Genomic DNA, 23,900 nt, shown 5'->3' with positions numbered 1-23,900 from the left:
TGCACACAGATGTTTTTGCTGGGATGTAAAAACAACCCAGCAGAGCCCTGGCCCCAGGGTTGGGGGGCTAACAACATGTACATTTTCCATTCCCCAGGAGACCGGCAAGCCCAGGAGGAATGAAAAGAGACTTCCTCTCCCTTTGTACTTAAAAAAAAAAAGGCTTCAAAGCTCAAAAGAGGGTTCCCACCACCCTTAATAAAGAAATCCAGTCAGCCCCACCCTGACCCCAGACAGAGCCAAAGCATCCCTGGGGATGCATAAGTCAATCGCTGTGGTGCCTTTTGGAGTAAAATTAGTAACAGAAGCCTTGTTTGGAGGAACTTGGTAGCAAGACTGTCCCTGCGATGGGCAGAGGGAATCATGGAAAAGAGATGGGCGTGGGGGCAGGGGTGTTGCTGGAAGGGAGCAGGCATGGCAGTTGCTAGTTGGCACACTTGGTCAACCTGGCACATCTGAGTCTAAGGAGGTGTCTGAGGAAATGATTTTTGCTACAGAAGGTGGTGGGCTGCCTCTCATCACCCTGCCAGGCCTCAAATAAACTCAAGGTCCCTCCCAACCTCCCCCCAAAATGCCCATCTCAGGACCTGTGACCTCGTCTGCTGTGCCCCAAGGAGGCTGCCCTCGGGGAATTGCAGAAGTGAGGTCATAATGTTGCCTTGTCACCCGCTCCAGACAGGTGTCAAATGTCAACCTGCTGCCAAGACCGAGCCCGGATCTGAGGGCAGCAGCAACCACCACAGAAACTTTACTTTGGATGGAAGTCTGAAGGCAGAAGGAGGCTGACCTTTGAATTTTCCAGCACAGCCTTGACAAGTTCAGAGAGTGAGCGGAGAAGAAAGTAGGTTAAGTGGGAAGGGGAAGCCATCAATCACTTCATTCCCGGGGAGGGACAGAAAGGAAAGGCTGGGTAGTACCCACAGGAAACATGATTGCTTCTCAGCTCACTGCAGGGGAATGCCCACTAGCAAATGCTCCATCTCCCCGTTATTTATATGGTCACAAAAGAAAGACTGAGAAGAAAAAAGACTTTTATTTCTCACCAAGCACTCACTGCAGGTAGGAGCTGGGTGTTTCTCTTTTTTGTCTTGAACAGTCAGGGCTGGGGGGCTTGTTTTGTTTTTCTCGGCTTTTGTGTGTGTGGATTTCTTGTTGCTGGCTTTGGGGCTTTGTCTTTCTTATTTTTCCAGCAGGTCCTAGTCACAGAAAACAGCTGGGGTTCTAAATGAATACTTTTCTGTAAAAAGGCTTGTATGACCATGTGTGACTTGTGAATTATACCGCAATGGTTACAGAAAGACTGGATGCCAAGACTTCAATGGATGCTAAAAAGCCAGGTGAGGGCTGGTGAGATGGCTCAGTCCAGAGTTCATACTCTACTAGAAGACCTGAGTTTGGATTCCAATGGCTAATCAGGCAGCTCACACCTGCCTCTAACTCCAGCTCTAGGGGATCTAGTGCCCTCTTCTGGTCTCTTTGAGCACTGCACCTATGTGCACAAACACATGCATATATACACACAATTAAAATAAAAATTAAAGCTTTATTAAAAAACCGGACAAGTTGATGGGGCTGGAGGGACAGCTCTGTGGCCAAGACCACTGGCTGCTCTTCCAGAAGACCAAGGTTTGATTCCTCTCATCTATGTGGTATCATATAACCATCTGTAATTCCATTTCCAAGATACCCAACAGCCCCTTCTAGCCTCTGTGGGCACTTGCACACTCAGGCACATATAGGCATGCAAACATACATAATTAAAAATAAAAATAGAAAAAAGTGATAGTATCATAATAATATTTTGGCGTTTTTCCCCCAAATCAACATGCAAACTATAGAAATCATTTAGAGGAAGAAAGAGAACATTGCTGTCAGGTGTCTGGTGTCTGCCTTCCCTGGAGGTGAGAGCCAGGTTCCTGCATGCTTGCCAGCCACCTCTGACTCGCTCCTGTTAGTGGCGGATGCTGCTTTTCATTATTTGATTCTCTGGCAGTTTCATACATGTGCATGATTACTTTTAGTCATCTTATCCTCCTCCCACTGAAACCCTTCTTCTCCCCAACAAAAGCCCCTCCTACTTCTGGGTCTTCCTTTGTGTGTGAGCCACTCAGTCTAATTAGAGTTGTTTGCATGGGCATGGGTAGAAGGTTATTTCCTGAAGCAGAGACAACTTGTCAGTGGCTGCACTATTACAGATGATGGTAGCAACTCCCCGGGTGACCATTCACTTCCATTAGTCCTGCAGGGAAGGGTGGGACCTCATGGGCCCCTCCCACACACTTGATGAATATTGACAGGCCTGATCTCCAGCAGCTCTTGTTCAGGTAACCACATGAAGGCAGTGTGTAGATAGGAGTTTTCCTCTGTCCTGCAGCCGTTCATTCCCAAATAAACACACAGAGGCTTATATTAATTATAAGCTGTTTGGTTTATGGTCTAGGCTTATTACTAACTAGCTCGCTCATCTTAAATTAATCCATTTCTATTAATCCATGTATCGCCACGTGTCTTGTGGCTTTACCTGAGTTCTATTACATCTTGCTTTTCAGGAGGCAGCTCGCAGCATTTCCACTGACTCTGCCTTTCGTCTCCCTGAGTCCCTCTTGGGTTTCCTGCTGGCTGTCTCCTGTCTTGCCATAGGTCGAAGCAGCTTCTTTATTAACCAGTGGTAGTAACACATATTCACAGCGTACAGAGAGACCACCCCACAGCAGCAACGGCTGTGTCATGGCCAGAAGACATCTTTTTGCTGCACATTTCTCAGCTTCTGACTCTGACATTCTTTCTGTACCCTCCTCCCTGAGCCTTGGAGAGGATGACAGAGTTGTCCCATTTAGGGATAAGTATGACTCCAGCCTTCTTGATCCCAAAGAAGTTCAAATAAACTTTTACCACACTCTTTCTGCATCTGTCTCCTCCCACCCTTTCTTGGTGTCTGCCCTAGGGCAATCAATCTACCTCACAGTGCAGAAAGAACAAGGCTACCCCAAGCAAGGTTGATGACAGACCTGTTTGTGGTCTTCCAAGTGAAGATCACACTGTTTCCCCAACTGTCTACCTAGGGCTGGTGTTCTAAGGTCAACATTTCTGATCACAGGCATTGGTTATTCCCTTGCACAGAGCTGTACTGGGTTTCACCAATTCCATCCTGTCTCCTCTGAGTGCTAGGGAGGCTGAGAGGACCTGTGTTGCCTCCAGAGTGCAAATCCCAGGGTTCCTCGGAATGAAGATTCTCTCTCTGGAATCTTCCCCCTGGGTGGGTTAGGACACTGGGAATAGGGGCAGCTGGGGACACAGTAGAAAGTACGGTAGGATTTTTTTGTTGCTGGTCGGCGCAACACTAAGGTAAGTGATTCCTTTTTAAACAGCATCCCTAAGAAAGAAATGGGGTCAGGGAGACAGCTCCACAGGTAAAAGCTCTTTTTTTTTTTTTTTTCTAGACAGGGTTTCTCTGTGTAGCTTTGCTCCTTTCCTGGATCTCACTCTGTAGACCAGGCTAGCCTCAAACTCATAGAGATCTGCCTGCTTCTGCCTCCCGAGTAAATGGCTTAGTGGTTAAGAGCACCTGCTGCTCTTCCAGAGGACCTGGGTTCAAGTCCCAGCACACATGTGAGATATAGCAGGAGGCTGGATAGGACACATACACATGTCTGGGTAAATAATAAAAAGAAAAAAAAAAGAATGAACAGAGTCAACTCATAATTGATTATGAGACAGGTAAAAGCTCTTAACGTACAAGTCTGAGTTCAGTCCCCAGAAGCCACGTAAAAAGGCAGGTGTGACGGTGCCCATCTGTTACCTCAGCGCTCCGCAAGTGAGATGGTAGGTGAGGACAGGAGAATCAGATGGCTGGAGTATGCAGTGGGGCAGAAACCTACTCCCAAAGTTGCCCTTTGACCTCCACATGCTTCATATGGGACATGCACACCAACACACACACACACGCACACACACACACACACACACTTTTAATTTTTAAAACACTTTCCTCTCTGTGTACGGGTATTGTGCCTGCATGTATGTCTGTGCACTTGTTTGCACACCTGCTGCCACAGACATTAGAAGATTGTACCAGAAGCTCTGGAACCGGAGTTACAGAAAGTTGTGAACCACCGTGTGGGTGCTGGAATCCAACCCAGGTCTTTTGGAAGAACAATAAAATGAAGAAATGGGTAGTTTATCTAAAGTATCCTTTACACCCAGAATTGTCTTATGTCAAAGCTCTTTTCCTGGTAAGATGGAAGAGATGGAGGGGAGCTGCCTTCTTGGAATACCCAAGAAGTGTAACAAAACAGAGTTAAATTAATATTGCATCCTTTCAAAGCCTGAGTGTTAATATTTTACACTGGGGTCTTTAGAAAACTAACAAATGTTTCTGCTTCTTCCTGGTATGTTTCACTTAACCATCCATAAAAATGATTTCCTTAGATGACATGCCTAGAGATTCAGGTATAATCGCCCCATTAATCTGAATACTCTTTATATATTTGTGTGTGTATGTGTGTTTGTGTGTGTGTGTGCATGCACGTGTACACAAGCATGCGCATGCCACAGTGCATGTGTGGAGGTTAGAGGACCTTGAGTGTCAGTTCTCAATGTCCATTTGTGGAAACAGTTTCCTGTTCTCTGGCCTGTCAGACTGTCTAGCCCACAAGCTTCTAGAAATTCTCCTGATTCAGCCTCTCACCTCTTTGTAGGAATGCTGGTATTGGAGATGGGCCCTACTCTGTCTACCTTCTGGGAACCTCAACCCGGGTCTGTCTGCCTTCACAGTAAGTACTTTTCCTCACTGAGTCCTCTCCCTGGTCTTCGTTCTCATATTCCTTACAGAGACACCACCAGATAGATTTCTCAGGAAACAGCCTTCATCCCAGGGTGGCCTTACCATGCAGGGTGAGATAAAGACACCATCTGTCTCCATCAGCCATGCTTGGAGAGGCAAGCTTTGATGGACAGTAATCTGGGAAGCACCTGTTGAGACCTCCTAGGAGAAGTTATTCCTTCTGCCAGACAGAATGAGGAAATAGCCCTGGATAAAGGCAATCTCTCCGAGGCATGGCTAAATCTATGCCTACTTTCTGATTACTTCCTTCAACCAGAAAACAGGAGGGTTTTTGTTTGTTATTTTTCCTGTCTTGTCCCAGAGGTGCACAGTGTTGTTTTAAAAAGAATAAACAGGCCAGGCAGTGTTGGCACATGCTTTTAATCCCAGCACTCAGGAGGCAGAGGCAGGTGGATCTCTATGAGTTCGAGGCCAGCCTGGGCTACAGAGTGAGTTCCAGGGAAGGTGCAAAGACAGAGAAACCCTGTCTTGTAAAACCAATAAAATGAAATAAAATAAAATAAATAGTAAGTGGTGGCGCTAGTTACCGGGAGAAAAGGTCATGAGACATGACAAAATCCCCTCTGAGACCTTTATTGGGGGGAGGGGGGAGACAAAAGAACCAGGCCTGGGGAAGAAGCACGTGGAGAGAGAGAAAGAGAGAGAGAGAGAGAGAGAGAGAGAGAGAGAGAGAGAGAGAGAGAGAGAGAGAGAGAAGGGGGAGGAGAGAGCAGAGGAGAGTGGAGGAGTCTGTGTCTGGCTTTTTAAGGATTCCTGTACACATGCGCAGGTAGGCTCACAGAGCTACACCACGCATGCGCTGATTGTATGACTGCGCTGCCCGCATTTGGGCAATCACACAGCACATGGATGATGTAAGACGCAGGACCCCTTGCTTAGCTCCTGAACTTCGTTCCTGCCGTCAGGCAGCTGGAGCGGCAGCAGAATCCTAACACACAGTCCGTTGACTGGTCCCAGACAGGCACAATTCCTCGGCTTGTAGACTGATGCAGTACGCACATCAGTCAGCCCTTCAGTCATTTAGAGAGTAAAAAACAGTCATACAGAGGCAAGGTGAATGTTTAGCACCCCCTCTTTGTGGGCCCTCATCACTCAAAATAAAAGTCCAAGACAGGGAAGGAAAGCAAAGTCCTGGTTTCTAAGGCCTTATTAATGGTTTATCATTTCACAAGCCTAAAAATAATAAAAAATTAAAAAAGCACTATAACCTAATAGTCTATGACTAGAAAACACAGGGAATTCCAGATTTCTATTCCCTAAATTCCCTGAGTATCACCCCAATTTGCATAAACTAGGAACTTCTTATTCATTCGTTTGTTTTTGATGCTTTTTCATTTAGAAAGGGTTGCATGTAGCCCAGACTGGCCTGGAGCTCAATTAGACAAGGCTGTCCTTGAGTTCCCAATCCTCCTGCCCCTACCTCCTAAGTGCTGAGATTTCAGGCATATCCCACCATACACACCTAAAACAAGAATTTTCAAAATTACATTTTTATTTAGTGTGTGTGTGTGTGTGTGTGTGTGTGTGAGAGAGAGAGAGAGAGAGAGAGAGAGAGAGAGAGAGAGAGAGAGAGAGTCTGAGGGGGTGGGGGAGTGTGCACACTGAACATTATGTTCAGTGGTGGAGTATTTACCTAGCATTCTTTCTTTTTTTCCCAACAAAAGCAAGTTTGGTTTATCTGAATGGTTTCATTTAAATAAGTCTACAAAGGTTACCAACTGAAGCACAAGGCCCAATCCTACAAGAAGTGCACCACCCGGAGTTAGTGCAAAATGTACTGCTAGTGCAACACCCGGAGTTAGTGCAAAATGTACTGTTAGTGCACCACCCGGAGTTAGTGCAAAATGTACTGTTAGTGCAACACCCGGAGTTAGTGCAAAATGTACTGTTAGTGCATCACCCGGAGTTAGTGCAAAATGTACTGTTAGTGCATCACCTGGAGTTAGTGCAAAATGTACTGTTAGTGCAACACCCGGAGTTATTACAAAATGTACTGTTAGTGCAACACCTGGAATTAGTGCAAAATGTACTGTTAGTGCAATACCCAGAATTAGTGCAAGATGTACTGTTAGTGAATCACCTGGAGTTAGTGCAAAATGTACAGTGAACGGCTGCTCAGAACCCAAGGTTTGAATTCAGTTTTAAATAGTGTACATTGTTAGCAAAAGTAAAACATTTATAATTGGGAAAGTTCTTTTTAAATGTGGAGAAAGGTGCTCTATTACCTAGCATGCTTGAGGTCCTAGGTTCAATTCCAGCACTGCAGTTAAACCAAGGAAGTAGATGGGTGCCTACTTCTGCCGCACACCGGGGATTAACTCACTGGGTTAGACATCAACTGATTAGCAAGTGCACCTGTTACAAGCACCGGCACTGTGCTGGCTGTTTCAGAAAATGGGTTTCAGAGGTTAGAGGTGGCTCAGCAGTTAAAAGTTAAGTTGCTGCTCTTGCAAAGGACTGGAGTTTCATTCCCAGCACCCACATTGGTCAGCCCATGACTGCCTGCGTCTCCAGTCCCACGGGATCTGATGCCCTTTTCTGGCCTCTTCGGGCCCACAATTACATGGCATATATTCACATACACATATACCTAACGAGAAATAAAAATTACATATTTTTTAAAAGAAAGAAAAACAGAAGAGGTTAAAAATGTATTTTCAGCTTGAATGCACATTTGATGAAAAAATATGATCACAGATGAAATGTGAACGAGCAAAATGAAATGATATCCAATTAAGATGTTCCATATCTGATGTCACTTGCCAGGGGAGTCATCTCAATGCTGATACAACCTTACTTCTGTTCATTAGATTCCTTAGCTCAAACTACCCCTTCCCAAGCAGGATTCTATGACTGGAGGATTTCCCACCAAGCTGGTTCCTCCCTGTATTGTTTATCTTATCTTAAAGCTTTTAGATATTCATTCCTTTTTTTTTTTTACCTTAGCCTTGTTTTTATAGATTTATAGATTTTATTTTATGTGTGTGAGTGTTTTACCTGCACGCATGTCTGTGTACCATGTGCATGCCTGGTGCCCAAGGATGTCAGAGAAGGCATCGGATCCCCTGGGCCTGGAGTTACAGCCGTATAGGTGCTGGGAACCTAACTCGGGTCCTCTGTGAGAGTGATCAATGCTCTTAACCACTGAGCCATCTTTGCAGCCAATCATTCTTTACCAGATTTCAGAAATGCATTAATGAATTACCACAAGCAAAGGACTTCCTTTGTTTAGAAGACACAGCGACCAATAAGATGACAGCATTCGTTGATGACGTCTTCTATCATCTTTGAATGTAGGCTGCTATGGAGGAGAGCATGTGACCTTGGGAAACGCAGTTCTGATCTGCTGAGCTGTAGCAAGAACCTTATATAAGATGGAGTCACAATAGTGAGTGCTCACTCAGGAAAGATTTCAGGGTAGGGAAATGGCTCACTGAGCAGAAGGCCTGTTGTACAAGCAAGAGGGCCTGAGTGTAGACTCCAGAACCCACGAAAAGCTGGATATGGTGATGTGCACATGTATTCCCAGCACAGCTGTGTAGTTTCAGATACTTCTTCCCATCCTTCCCCCACCTCCTTAACTTTCATCCACAGGTCAAGGAATCCAAGTTGGGTCCACTGCCAAATGCATCTTCTTTAATTTTTCATTCTGGGACAGGAGAAAGGACCACTGAGTAAGTCTACAGACTCTGTAGACACACTGCAATCCTGAAACTGTCGTCAGCTTCCAGGCATTGCCAGGTGTCACATGCTCCTGGTCTGTGTACCTGTGTCAGGTTGACCTTGACTTCAACAACCTTGGCATGCCTGGACTCAGTGGTTCTGTAGCATATGGTTAACCGAGCTCCTGTTTGCAGACTGCTTTAGGGAAGTGTCAGGTCACCACAGTTTTGAAGAAACCCTTTTCCAGGAAACCTGATCACTCCGTCATTGGGCTCTGTACTTGAAAACTGGCCTTGTCTGAACCAGGATGGTAGGACACGCTGTTGAGAAATCCTGCCTTTAGAATCTTGGCCATGCATTCTTGGCTCCCTTTGGTCTGAGAGGCTGAATGGTTTGCTTGTTGTCTGCCATCTCTTTTGTCCCAAGTGCTATGAAGTTGTGTTAACAATCTCCATCCTTATCTGTAAGCCAGATCTCCTGATCAGTCCTTTGCTCTCAACCTTCCTCTTGGCAAATGCTACCACCTGGCTTCTAAGTATTAAATGGAACCCCTGCAGCAGTTGTGTTGGGCTCCTCCTTTCTGTGCCCAAATCCACTGGCAATTTCTGCAATGACCTCTCTGATCAGACACAACCTTTCAGAAGCTACTCACCACTGAATTTCTTAATTATGCTGGAACTCACCTTATCAGTCCGTATATAAATGCTTTGCTTAATAACATCATAACAACAGTTATCCAGTGAGTCTTTTAGCCATATGTCATCTACCATTGTCTCTTATTGCCTAGAAAGTGTCCATAACGATATGGACAACAATGTATCACCATTTTACTTTGTGGTAGGCTTTTTCCATTCTTCATTTAAGTTCTAAATCATCTCCTATCATATTCATGCCATCCACAGCTGCCTTGATAGGATAACTCCTGTATCCAAGAAGAATATGCCCCAAGAAACAGATCCTCCATCGTCTAACTTGAATAACGCCACCCTCTAGGCAATCCTTACACAATCCAGTCCCACTTACAGTCTCCTGGCTTTGGTAGGATTGGTGGTACTTCTTGAGGCCTACAACTTCTTTCCTTACCACACCAAGCTCAGTCAGCTGCCAAGCTGTGGGAATATATCCTTAGGATTTGGCCTGGTGACCAGGGGAGAATCTGAAAAGGAGACATCAAGCACTTTGCCCACTTTAGCTCTGAGACTGACTTCATGATAACTCCTCACCTGCTATATTCTAATCTGGCGAGGAGGACTTGAATTCGGGCTAGTGACCCTCTTCAAACAGTGTTGAAGAGAGGTGACAACCTAAGGCACCGTGGACAGTACCACTTTCTGCATCTGTGGGAAGAGAGTCCTTCGGTGCTAAAGGGGGACTTAGGTGTCGTGTCCCACCGCCACCACCTTCTCTCTTGATTATGTAGGGAGACGCAATGTCTAACGCAGGCGAGAACCTTTAGGACGCAAACTTTAGATAGTTCCCACCCAACAGGCTGTGGATCCAGAAGCGGGGTGTTTGGTTTGGGGAAACTATGTAGGTTAAAATGAGGGTAGTTTGCTGAGTCGGGGAGAACTGGGGTGAGCTGTGGGAAGGTAGCCTAGATTGGGGAGACAGTTTCACAGTTTCAACCTTCCTTTTCTCAGTTGCTAAATGACTGAAAAAGTCTTTCAACCCCACTGACCTTCAGTTCATCTAGAAATAAGGGAGGGAGGCTAGTGGTACCTACGATATACAAAGAGCCTCAAAACCCAGAGATTGAAAAATTAGAGTAGAAAATTAGAAAAGACAGATCTTCCACTAAATAAGATAAACAAATGGCAAAGGAGTGTGTGAAAAGAGATTCAACACCATACACCATCAGAGAAACACACACTAAATCAGCAGAAGGTACACTAAGGAGCTGAGCGATCACTCGGTGGTTAAGGGCACATACTACGCTTTCAGAGGAACTGGGTTCGATTCCCAGCACCCATGTCAAGAGGTTCACAATTGCCTGTAACTGCAGCCCTGAGGGGTCTGGTGTCCTCTTCTGGCCTCCCAGGCTCACTCACGCATACATGCCTGCACTCACACACATAAATGAAGTAATGTAAAGATCCTACACTACTATCAGAATGGCTTAGAAATTTTAAGGACGTCAGCAAATGTTGACAAGGATATTGAGACTCATACACTGCTCCTGGGAATGTAAAATGGGACAGCCACTCTGAAAACAGGGCAGCAATGTCTTCAGAAAGTCAAACATCCGCCTACTATATGACCCAGGAAACATATTCTTCATGGCATTTATTCCCAGAGAAGTGAAAATGGAAAATTCTACATATGAATTTTCATAGCAGATTGATTTGCAATCACCAGAAATAACCCAAACATCCTACAATGTGTGAGTAATTGGACAAACAGAGCCAAATCAACACCCAATAATACCCCCAATAAAACTAGAAAACTATTCATAGAAGCAACAACTTAGGCGGATATCAAGAGAATCATGCTGGGAGGGAAATTTCAAACTTTTGTATGGTGTGTCTCACATAGAGGCACACGAATCTCTCCATATACTGAAGTTACAGGCTGGGTAGCCCAGGCCTGTAATCTCAACTACACAGGAGGCTGAGGCAGAAAGATTGCAAGTTCAAGGCAGGCCTGTGTTATAGATTGGATTCACAGCTACACTGGGCAACTTAGTGAGATTGTCTCAGAGTCAAAAGTAAACAGAAGGCTGGGAATACATCTCAGTGGTAGAGCACTTGCTTAGCATGTATAGATTCAATTCCTAGTGTGGCAACCAATCTGTCAATTAGTGGATAAAAATATCTATCTATAAGCACAGTAAAAACTATTAAACCTGAATAAGATTCATAGGGTCTATCTATGCCAATTTTCTGGTAGTGAAAGTATGTTGTAGTTACAGAAACTGTTGTCAACTACTAAAAACCAGTATGTATATCAATTCTTTACTGTCTAGTAGTAGTAAGTGTGTGTGTGTGTGTGTGTGTGTGTGTGTGTGTGTGTGCCTGACTTACAAGATATAGTCCAGGTAGTTCAACAATGGCTGTCTCATGATGGAAAGGCCAAGAATCCAGTCTGGTAGTTATTCAGCTCACAAAGTTGGATATCTCAGCAGTCCTCACCTGGCACTGGAGACCTGGAGGGATTCCCGGAGAGCTGCTGCTGTTCAGTCTTTGTTGGAATCCTGACTGTGGTGAAGGACTGTCTGTCTCAGCAACAGGGTAGAGGCTGGTGCGAGTGTGGTGGGACAAGCAGGCAGAAAGACAAGTCTCCTTCTGGCTGTCATCAGAAGATGGCGTCAGATTTAGAATGTGTCTTCCTGCTTCAAATAATCTGATTAAGAAAATCCGTCACAGGCTGGAGATATGATGACTCAGTCATTAAAGGCTAGGTTCACAACCCAAACTATAAGAAAATCCCTCACAGGCATACCCAGCAGCTTGAGTTTTAGTTGATTCCAGATGTAGTCTGTTGACGACCAAGACTAGCCATCACAGAACTCCAGTCCTCCGCAAGGGCAGTAGAGAGAAATTAACCACTATTTCTTTAGCCCCTCTGAATCGTGTATTAAAACTGCATGTGAACCTGATTATCTCAAAAGTTAAAAAATAAATAAGCCCTTGCATGAGAGATGGCTTCAGGGTTATAGATAATACATTAAAAAAAAAAAAAAAAACTTATTATCAACCTTCAACTCCAGATAGAGATCAATTAAAAAATCCAGTGATTTCCTAATCTGTGTCAGACATTGTGCAGACATGAAACAAATATATATGTACATAAAGGTCAAAATGTCCATGGTGTGGTACCTAGGATGAGAAATCTTATCGAGTCTCGAGGTTAAAGGAGAATGTCCTGCCTGATGAAGGCGGTTAAGAAAGGAGCAGAAGAGGAAAACAGCCACATGGAGCTGAGGAGGAGGTGGGTTATTCCAGGAAGAGGAAATATGCTGGCGCTTTGCCAGGAAAGTAGTGGATTGGGGGTGTACAAGATCCCCAAATGAGTCTGGAGAAGCAGGGAGAGCCAGCTGGGGTGGGGTTCCCAACAGAACAGAGTGACACTAACCCCAAAGCAATGTGGAGACCTGGAAAGGTTCCAGACAGAGGTGACTGCAGCTGCAGAAGAAAACATGAGCTATTTTAGGACTTTTGCTTACAATGGCAATTTAGCGCAGGAATAGGTTACCAGCAGAGCTGGGGGAGCATTCTCTTGGAAGAAATCGAGTTGGCTCCTAAGAAAGATAAATAACTTCACGTGGGAAAGTATGCAGGACAGAGCTGCAGGGGGCTGTAAAGTGGATCAGGGTGTGGGAGGCAGGCACAGCGCAAGTGCAGCAGACCGTGGTCCCTGGGTCAGGCCCTTGGTAGCCACCGCGCTCCTCTTGTCGTAGGTGGGAAAAACATTCTGGGAGCTAGCTGAGCATTTTTTGACTTCCTCTTACAGGTGATAGGTTGCTGGGTGATATGGCAGTTACCCTCTAGACTTGGTGACATCCTGCTGTGCACAGACCCTGGTTTAGGTGATCCTGTGTCACTTGTCTGGCTTCCTGCTGATGATATCAGTTCCAGGACCCCTGTCCTGGGTGTGGCTGCGTTGACTACCTCTTACGAAATGCTGACACATAAGGAAAGAAATGGCTATAACAGTCTTGTAAATAATCAATATAAACATCTCCAAACAACTGAAAAGAACTCTTTGGAGACATCTGTACCTGTATCAGTAGATGATTACTTTCCTAGAGTAACGAGTGTGTGTAATAGTTGAGTCATTTGTAACAAAGAGAATTGGGAGGGAAATGGTCTTCATTTTCAACGAATTCTCAAGGACATCTTTTTTCTTCCTCCTGTATAGTCCCCTAAACTAGGCTGAAGTCCAGCTGACTTCTTTCATCTTATTGTATTTCATATTTTTTTCTATTTAAGAACAAGTGTGGAATGACTAGGTGCTTGGCCCCAAACAGGACATCTACACCATGCCCCTCCCAGGGAACTTCATGAGAGGGCTGAAAGACTGTGAGGGCCAGAGGTCAAGGTGGGGAGGGACTACGATGACCCAGTGTCTTCTGGGTAGGACAGGGCCATTACGCTCGTGTACTCACAGTAGCCATGGCTGCCTGCACAGGAGCCGCATAGATTTAAGCCCGTCACCACTCCAGCATGGTTGAGCGAGGGGCTCAAGAGTCCCTGACACTGAGAGTTACTGGCAGTTGATGTCCACTGGGGAAAAGAGGGTTTTCTTCAGGAATGTGGCCTCTCATAGGTTGTCCATGCTCCAGTGGACGGCCCTATGCCTGTGCCTGTGCCCTATGGACAGGGCTGACAGGACTCACTAGGTTATAAAGAACGAAAAGAAGAAGATATGTCATTTCAAAGAGATATGGTTGGGTGGGGTCTGGGATAAGTTGGAGGGGAAGGGTGGGAATGGATATGATTAATGCATTGCATACATGTGTGAATTTTCCAGGAGTAGATAAATAAAATAAAAATTACAGAAAAAAAGAACAAGGCTGGGTTGGGGAAGCTCGTAAAACCCGGGGAAACTGGGGTCAGTGGCAAAGTGTCTAAGAAAGGTCTCAATTGCACTCAATGATTAATAATTACGTCGATGGCTGTCTGAGTACAACATGCCGTACCCACATCACTTCATTCATTTCTATAAAAAGCATGAGCAGAAATGTTTATTGACTGTATTCAACAGCAGTTGATAATCAGTATTAGATCAATAGAAATTGACAGTGAGGCACAAATATTAACAGGTGAACCTACTTTTCTCATAACTATAACCAAACACTAAGGCGGCCGACTTGAATGGTGAAGGGTGTGCGTTGGTGCACGGTTCAGAGGATAAAGCCCATCACATCTGTGGGAAAAACATGAAGGCAGGACCAGTCCCCCATGGCAGTGGGAGTTTGAGACCATTTATTCACATCTGACTGGATCAGGAAACAGAGCAACCAAGCCAGAATCAGAGCCAGCCCATAACCCTCAAGTTTCATCCCTACTGCCCAACATCTGTGAATGAGGTTTCATGCCCGTACAACCCCCTGAAACAGTGCCTGAAACAGCTGGGCACCAAGTAATCAATCATGTGAGCTTAGAAGAGAGATTTCACGTTCAAACAATAACATCTGCTAATTTAAAGAACGGTACTTATGTACTTCTATGAGGTCATATATCTGGCTGAAGGAAAATGGGCAATAATCCTCTAATAACTTACATTGAATGATTTCTAAATTGACCAGGAACTCTATAATGTTCAAATCCATCCTGGTAGGGGCTAGTTAATAATTAATTTAAAGAGATTATCAAGGAAAAGTTAAATTAGCAAAGACACTATTTCATTTATAGAACACCTCAGTGAAGAATCCCTTTATTCACTCCGACCATAGCCTGATACCCAGAGTAGGCTATAGAAATTACGCCCTTAATGCACAGAAGAAGATTATGTACATAATGGGGGAAAAAATGAAGATCAAGAGTTCTGTATCTTGGGACTGGAGAGACGGCTTAGTAGTCAAGAGCACCCCATCTTCCAGGGAATCTAAGTGTGGTTCCCAGCACCCATGTAAGGCAGCTCACCACTGAGAGCGTAGGACCACTCGTTATTTCAGAATAAATCTACAGCTCGGGTTTCATATCTCACCAGGAGATCGGCAGATACCAGAATGACAACATTCACAACTCCAGGCTTATGACACGACTTGGGCAGTCACCCAGGCATGACTCATTCATTCCACTTTTTCCCTTGAGTTTAATTATTTTCTAATGAGTATCTATGTCTCCACCGCCCAGCCCAGTGAGAACGTGGTCAATAGCTTCGCTTCTGTGGACTCCTTCTTCCCATCCTCCTCCTCCACTGAGACATCTTCCTCCTTGAATTTTCTCTTTCTCACTTTCTTGCTTTAAAAATATCGACGTTTGCATACATATAAAACTGATAAAATTTCATTTGAAACAGCAACAAATTGTTTACCCCTAAGCACTACTATTTTGACAAATGAAACTTATAAAAGATTAATTGCAGGGCCAATATTCTCCTGGAACTTCCTTTGTTATTGTTGCTCAGTCTTTCTTCATGCTGTTATTTTGGAATTCTTCCTTGGATGTATTTTTATTTTTAATTCTGTGTCTGTGTATAGATGGGTGGAGGTATTTGTAGGTGCTCCCAGAGACCAGAAGCATTGGATTCCCCTCTGGAGCTAGAGCTGCAGGCCGTTGTGAGCTGCCTGATATGGTGCTGGGGAGGAAACTTAGGTCCTCTGCAAGAGCTGTCCATTTTCTTATACCCTGAGCCATTTCTCCAGTTCCTCATCCATGTTATCGTTTATAATGACAATGCATCCGGTTTCTCTGCCATACCTCATTGCCTGGTATGAATGTCCCAGGAGTTTGCCCACTCAGTAGAAGGCTGAGTTATCTCGGGCTTTCTAGTCAGCGTGAAATGTGGTGCTCTCCATATCACTGTGCATATCCACCAGTGCAGGTCTCTAGGAATGATTAGAAAAATGTAAATGAAGGTTCAGATAGACTTCAGTTATCAAAATATTTACAAGGGAGCTGGAGAGAGATTCAGCAGTTGAGAGCACTTGCTGCTCCTGCAGAAGTCCTGGGTTCAGTTTCTAGCACCCACATCGGGCTTGCAAACATCTGTAACTCCAGTTCCAAAAGGTCTGGCACTCTCTTCTGGCTCCGGTGGCCATGGCACTCGTGGGGTACACTTACAAACATACAGGCAAAGCACTCATGCAGGTAAATAAACAGAAATAAAAATCTTTTAAAAGTATGTACAAGGTCAAAAACCAAAGCCTGTCAGTGTCAGGGGTTAGAATGATGAGAACGAACAGGATACTGGATGTATCACTGCTGGGAGTTTAATCACAAGCACCATTTAAAACAACTTGTCACTAGGCTGAGCCCAGACATGCCCCATAACACATCACAATAAATTCAGAATGAATGATTGAATGAAGCCAGCCTGTTAGCCAGGCCGCTTCCCATCTCTTCTCATTTCTGTCTCGCAGTGTCTCGTGGTGACTTTTCTGCACTCATGGTTTCTGAGGACCAACTCATTTTCCTCTCTCTGTCTCACGGCCTGCCATGAAATCAGCTGCAATCCTCAAATGGCTGATCCGTCTAATATGCACGCTTTCTCTTGACATGGCATCTGCTTTAAGGACTAAATAAGCTGGCGAATGTAAAGGGCTCCTAACAGTGTCTAGCACAGAGTGAGAGCTAGGCTTGGTTTTATTGTTTCTCCCTAGGAGCTCTTTGAGGAAAATGCGACTCTCTGGCATAGAAATTAAATGTTCTTGGTTCCTTTGCTAAATATAATTGTATACTTCCTTCCATGTCTTCCAATTTGTTTGGGGGCTTAAATATCTCGTTTCCCAATACCATTTTTAAAGGTTTATTTTTATGGGGGGGGGAGGGAAGGGGAGAGGGAGAGGAGAGGCTGAAAGAAGGCATTGGATCTCTTGAAGCAGCAGTAACAACAGTGGGTGGTGGTTGTGAGCTGTCTGATGTGGGTGCTGGGAACTGAACTTGGGTCCTCTGGAAGAACAGCAAGTGGCCTCGACAGCTGAGCCACCACTCTAGTCCCTACTATACATTTTTTACCGTGGCTTTTTACCTTATGCTACCCCAATAGCGAAGGGTCAAGTGTAGTGAGTTCTGGTCCAGTCCAATCGCTCTTCCTTCAGATGAGTCCCATCTCCCTCTCTGCCCTGTAGGAGGGTACCAACAGGGCTGCTTGTGCATGCCTATTACAGCGCTCGAGAGTTCTGACCTTCATGCAGTGGGGAGCCCTCCTGCGTTCCTTTAGTTAGTAAGCATCACAATCCCCCTTAGAGTTCTGGCTTCATTTACTGGCCAAGCCCGCTGCCTTCTAATTATGTCTACAACCTTCCCCTCCATCACACTGTCTCCTTGAGAGCTGCCAAGTCCTGTGGTGATGATGTGCTCTCATAACCACGGATCGGAAGTCCTTTCCTGGGCCACAGTGTCGGGAGGCAGAGCCTGATGAACAACAATTCAGCTGAGGGAGTGGAGAGAAGAGATAAAGACCACCATTGCAGGAGTGGGTTCCTGGAAGAATGAGCGTGGACCCCTTTGAGTTTTCTCTCTCCATTTGCCCTTCTGCCTCCTGATGGGATCGACAGTATCAGACACAGCAGGAAGGCTTCCACCTGATGTGAGCATCTCAGTCTTGCATTTGGCCTCCAGAATCACGAGGCATTCAACCCGGTCACTAGAAACTGCCCAGTACATGCTATTCCGTTAGCAACACAAAATTCTCTAAGGCATCCGTCGGTGCTCAGCACAGCCCTGCCCGTCTTACTCTTCTGCTCCTTGAACTATTCAGAAATAGCTCTCCTACCTTTTATAGCTGCCCCAGTCAGCAAAGATGGCTTCTTCCATTGGTTTTATTGCTGATTCCTTATCTATCCATTTCAGAAAATTGCTAGAAACTTCCTTCGCTGGCCAGCATCAAACATACATTAGGCCTTACTGCTTGGGGACTGGCCGCACATGCTGCAGATTCAGGAGCTTACCGGCCAGTGCTCTCTCCAGTGAGTGCTGCAAGGATGCATCGGAGCTGAGAGTAAAGATGGGTGGTCACCATGCTGATCACGTGCGCCATCGAGTACAGGGTTTTTGTTTTATCTCCACCAGGCAGAGGTCAACGAAACAAAGCAGCTCCCAAGGCCTGGGGCAGGCTGGCCTCTGGGGAAGGATCTACTGTTCAGGGGTTTCCTTGAAAGAGCTTAGAGGAAGGCTCTGGAACATCTCACAGTAGCACCGGAAAACCGTGTTGGCTCATTCGGGGACTGTGCACAGACGGAGTTAAGTGGGGGGCAGAAAAGATGGTGAGTAAGGAGAGCAGGTGCAGAATCTGACACCAGAGGTGGGAGCAGGGTCATGTGCTCGTCCCTGCAGGCTTTAGAATCATCGAGTTACAGAACCGCGGGTGACCTTAGGATGTGTCTAATTTACCCAGCTCACTTTACAGAGAGGAAGACTCCCACAAGAGAGATGAGCACCCTCCTCTAAGAGCCTACGTTGTCAGATAGAAAGTCCTTTCTTTCTATGCAGACAGGTTTTCTTTCTAGATTATTTACAATAAGTCGGGGAGAGGCGAGAAAATAACACAAGAAAAGCGTGAAAGGAAGTAATGAAAGCTTTTGGCTTAAATCAGGTGGTTTACCATATCCCTCGAAAAAACCAGTGACATTGAGGGTGAAAGATAATGCTGAAATAGATATAGTACAATATTATCATATATAATAAAATTTGCCAGTGGTGAATGTTATTTCCTCGGCCAAAATCCTTCCTTCCATTCTAGCTTTTTGCTTGCTTGCTTATTTATTTTTATGTAGGATCTCACTGTGTCGCCTTGGTTGGCATGGGATTCATTCTGTAGCCAATACTGCTTGAACTCCTAGGCAATCTTCCTGTGAGTGCATACCACTACACACAAGTGTTGCGACTGTGGGTGTGCACTGCTGTACCTGACATGTTGTACAATTGTTTTTACACCCCTCTGACAGTTAAAACGGCGCTGGTTGGTGGTGCTGGTTGCCAGCAGAAAAGTCACGGGCCACGGCCACGACTACCAGAGTTATAAAGAGCTTTATTAGAAAGAAATAGGGGATAGGAGAGGAGTCAGGCCTGGCAGGGGAGGGAGCAGAGCAGAGCACGGAACAGAGAGAGAACGCAGAGAAGAGAGCACAGAGAGAGGGGTGAGGGTCCAAGTCTGGCTATTTAAGGCAGGGTAGTGTGACCCAATGGCAGGTGAGACGGGTATGTAGTGACCCGCACCCCCTGATGACATAAGATGCCAGACCCCAAGCTGCGCATGTGCTGGAGTGACAGCAGGATCCTAACACCCTCAGTGGAGGTTTTTCACAAATACAAGGAATAACAGACACTTTTTTCTTTCTACTTTTCTCTGCTCTCATTATGATCATGTGGGTGTGTGTCTGTGTGGGGTGCATGTGTGTGCACATGAACATGCCTGCACGTGAAGGGGTGTGAATGCTTGTGTGTGTGTAGGTGAGGCTGACACTGAGTGTCTTCTGCTCGGCCTCTGCTTTCCAAGTACTGGGATTGAAGGTGTGTGTGCACCATCATGTCTGGTCCAAAATTGTATTTGAATAAAGTACAGCTAGCTCTAAAATCTCTCTAGTATGATACATGACCTACCTTCTTCCCTAAATAATGATTCAGTTCCTTGAAATATTCTTAAGTTTTTGAAAGGAAGAATTGATATTCTGGATTATCACCTCATTTCTGAAGACCATTCAGACATGAACACACACATATCATGTTTCATCAAGACACACAAAGATGCACACACATACAACCAGTTATTCTAGGTCATTTCTGACTTGACCCTGGTCTTCCTGAATATTAGGCAGGTCATCTTATTTAGCCCCTACTTAATTAATGTGGTGATATTTTGTTTGTGCTCTAATAAATAAAAATATCTGAGGATGAGAGAACAGAGCCAGCCATGGGATTAGACATAGAGGCCAGATAGTGATGGCACACACCTTTAACTCCAGCACTTGAGATCTCATGTCTTTGCTTGGGAAGGACACATGCCTTTAATCTCAGGAAGTAATGTGGCAGGACACAGAAAGGTATATAAGGCATGAGGAAACAGGAACTTGTGCTCTTAAGGCATGAGGACCAGGAACTAGATTCTTTTAAGCAGTTCAACTGAAAGCCTCGAGGTGAGGACTCAGAGGCTTTCAGTCCAAGGATTTGTGGAAACAGGATTGGATGAGGAGTTGGCAAGGTGAGGTTGCCTGTGGCTTGTTCTGCTTCTCTGATCTTTCAGCTTTCACCCCAATATCTGGCACTGATATTTTTTTAATTAAAAAGACCTTTTTAAGATTCGTGTTACATCTGGCCGGGTGGTGACGCACGCCTTTAATCCCAGCACTCAGGAGGCAGAGCCAGGTGGATCTCTGTGGGTTCGAGGCCAGCCTGGACTACCAAGTGAGATCCAGGAAAGGAACAAAGCTACACAGAGAAACCCTGTCTCAAAAAAAAAAAAAAAATTCGTGTTACATCTGAATTTATCTTACAGATTAATGTCATTTTCATTTTTTTCTGCTAATGATGGTAGAGATTAGAATTGTCACCAAGTCCATACCAAAGAGATGCGGTTTGTGCTGGACCTCCACTCCTCCTGCCCCTACACACCCCACAGTTCTCTCCGGACCTGGCTGTGCTCGGCTGGCACTCATGTCGATGACTCTTGCTATCTCCCTTGTTGTGGCTGCCTGTAACTTCAGGGTCTAGGTACTTTCTCAAGCCCTCAGTGCACTCAGACTCTGGACACGTCCATCAACTCTGCCAATGAACTTGATTTTTGCCAACAATTTTAAGTATACCACACAATACATTCTCCTTACTAAACAAAGACTAGATGATTTGTTATTGGTGTGTGTGTGTGTGTGTGTGTGTGTGTGTGTGTGTGTTGTGTGTGTTGTGTGTTGTGTGTCCCGGTGAATTAATCACAGGATCAGGAGTGAGGGGTTATTTACCAGACCATGGGCTACACCACTGAAGAAAAGATCTCTCTTTCCCAGCAACCATTTATTACTGTCTATAGATAGTCATAGAGGGGTGGGGCCTCCTGAGCACCCACATTGAAATTCTCCCTGGAGGATGGTCAGAGCTGTGAATGGCCCTTGGTTCGGTACTTAGCAGTCGGGTCGAGCCCAGCCCAGCCCCGCAGCAGTAAGACCGTCTCAGAACCTTTCCCAGAGCTACGCTAATGCCCTCCTCTCCCATAGTGCACTTGAGTCACAGCTATTGCCTTAGGGAAGTCTTATTTCTTCTGGGGAGAGAAAGGCCTGGGCAAAGTATTGACATTGCTTAACTTCTTAGTCAGATCTGGGGACAAAGGTCTGTGTTACGAAAGGGTAAGTGAAACTCAGGCCTGGGGGGGGGAGGGCTGGAGCTTAGTTCACAGGGAGACTTTTTCAGTTTGTATAATCAACACTTTCCATCTTTCCTTCATCGAACTGTTTGAAGCAAAAAACCAGAGTTCCTGGCTGCTGAGGTTGATGCTAGGACTGTCTGGGGGAACAGCTCTCCAGCCTTGCTATGGCAACAGCTATTAATGCCATTTCCCAACTCCATCTCCACTTCTCTAAGGGATGCAACCCTGCGAGCATCACAGAGTATACTATACCTTCTCTGCAAGGACCAGTGCAATGTGAAAGTAAATTCCCCCTTCATTCAAACGTACTGAAAATTCCAACGCTGTAGCAGCAGAGGATGACAGTAAATGTGTCTGGACCCTGCTGAGTCCTGGTGCTGTCAACACGCAGGCCCGTGCCCAGCAATCTGGCCCTGGGTCCACTGTCTCCGTCTGTTACATCACCAAGTTGCTAACAGCTACTTTCCTTGGAAGCCCCTGCTTCGCTCCTTCCTCCTGCTTGGTCTGTCTCAGATTTGTCCCTACCTGCGACTTCCACACCGAGTCCCAGCATGGAGAGAAGGCAGGAGGTGAAGAGGCTTGTATGAGGGCAGTCTGGGTGCCCCAGAGAAGCAGAACCAAGAGGATGCGGGATAGGTGATGGTTGATTGGTCGGGTTTCTTTTTTAGGATTTTTACATTTTTATTTATGTGTATATCTGTGCATATGTCTGGGTGCCCACAGAGGCAAGAAGGGGACATCTGATCCCTTGGAGCTGGAGATACAGGTGTTTGTGAGTCAGCTGATGCCAATGCAGGGAGCTGAGCTCCGGTCCTCTGAGAGAGCAGTAAGTATTCTTCCCTGCTGACTCACAGTCTCCAGCCCCGGGACTTCTTATAACTAATTGGCTCACAAAGGTGTGGAGGCTGAGGAGTATGGTGACCTGCAGGTCACCACGGCAAACCCAGAACAGCCGATAACTTCCAGTCCAAATCCTAATCCAAGAAGCAGGGAAGGGAAGTTTAATGCATAGGAGTTCCTTCCCACATCTTCCTGCAAAGGCAGAGCATCCATGTTCCAGCTCAAAGACAGGCAGAGAGAAACTATTCCCCTACCTCTGCCGTTTTCACAACACAGACGTCCAATGGCTTGGATGAGGTCCGTTCCTGCTAGGGCGAGCAATCCACTTTCCCTCATTCTCCCAGTTCACAGGTAGCTCAAGAGGCACTCCTGCAGACACAGCTTTAGCAATGCTCTATTAAATATCTGAGCACCCTGCAGGCCAATCAAGTTGGCACACACAACTAACCATGACAAATGTTCTTCTCTCTTTACTACCCCCGCCTCTGGTGTCTTCAGGGCGCTTTTCCCCGGCTGGCAGAAAGTGAGCTCAGTGAGGCAGCCATGAGGCCCAGGAATGACGTCCGTCTCCACATACTGGCCTCCAGCCCGACCTTCCTATTAAGAAGTGGTCACCCACACCCACCCTCTGTGAGCCTCCCTCCTGTTCTCAGTGTACACCGGCTCCCTGGCATCATCAGGGTTCGGCTCCCCTGGCTTTCCCTGGCCGTAACTACTCAATGCATCTAGCCCAGTGGGCAAACCTCAGGTCTCCACTCCCAGCATGTGACTATTTCCATGGCAACTTTCTGAGAATGGAGATTTCTGCAGTTGTTGCTTTGCCCATTCGTGATTCTGCGTCGGGGCAGCAGGACTTCTCTTCAGTTTTCCTTCTGCTGTGTTTTTGTAAAAAGCGTTTATTAGTTATATATGATAATGGACTCATTATGTTTTCATACATGTATATAATACATATTCTTCATATTCACCCGCCATTATCCTCTCCTGTCCCCCGCCCACTCCTGATCCCCTCCTTTTCTCTCGCCTAGCCCCCCTCTTTCTTCATGCCCACCCACCATGTGTGTTACCCAGCAAGTTTAGTTAGGATTGTTACAGGCAGCTTTGCAGGGGTTACCGGTTATTTATAGGAACACAGGAAAGTTACCAGTGGTCACACAACTAAAGAAAATCCATGTCGGGCGGTGGTGGCGCACACCTTTAATCCCAGCACTCGGGAGGCAGAGGCAGGCAGATCTCTGTGAGTTCGAGGCCAGCCTGGTCTACAAAGCAAGTTCCAGGAAAGGCACAAAGTTACATAGTGAAACCCTGTAGAAAGAAAGAAAGAAAGAAAGAAAGAAAGAAAGGAAGGAAGGAAGGAAGGAAGGGAGGAAGGAAGGAAGGAAGGAAGGAAGGAAGGAAGAAAGAAAGAAAGAAAGAAAGAAAGAAAGAAAGAAAGAAAGAAAGAAAGAAAGAAAGAAAGAAAGAAAGAAAGAAAGAAAAAGAAAATACACACACCACACCACCACCATTAACTCCCTGTAGATTCTCAGGAAGATCTGGGCCTCATGAGCTCATCTCCTAACAGTTAACAGCCTTTAAACTCTCAGGAAGGGAT

The 23,900-nt window shown here is 45.7% G+C and overlaps 1 long non-coding RNA gene across 1 annotated transcript; it reads left to right on the top strand.

The window, feature by feature from the left end:
- Positions 1–589: 589 nt before the first annotated feature.
- Positions 590–5,173, top strand: LOC119086769. The gene is made up of 3 exons (XR_005090125.1): positions 590–841; positions 944–1,337; positions 4,698–5,173. It is a non-coding gene; the product is annotated as an uncharacterized LOC119086769 (long non-coding RNA).
- The last annotated feature ends 18,727 nt before the right edge of the window (positions 5,174–23,900 follow it).

Source organism: Peromyscus leucopus, chromosome 16_21 (genome assembly GCF_004664715.2).
Source record: "Peromyscus leucopus breed LL Stock chromosome 16_21, UCI_PerLeu_2.1, whole genome shotgun sequence".
NCBI classification, from domain to species: domain Eukaryota; kingdom Metazoa; phylum Chordata; class Mammalia; order Rodentia; family Cricetidae; genus Peromyscus; species Peromyscus leucopus.
This window is presented reverse-complemented; position numbering and strand designations above follow the sequence as displayed.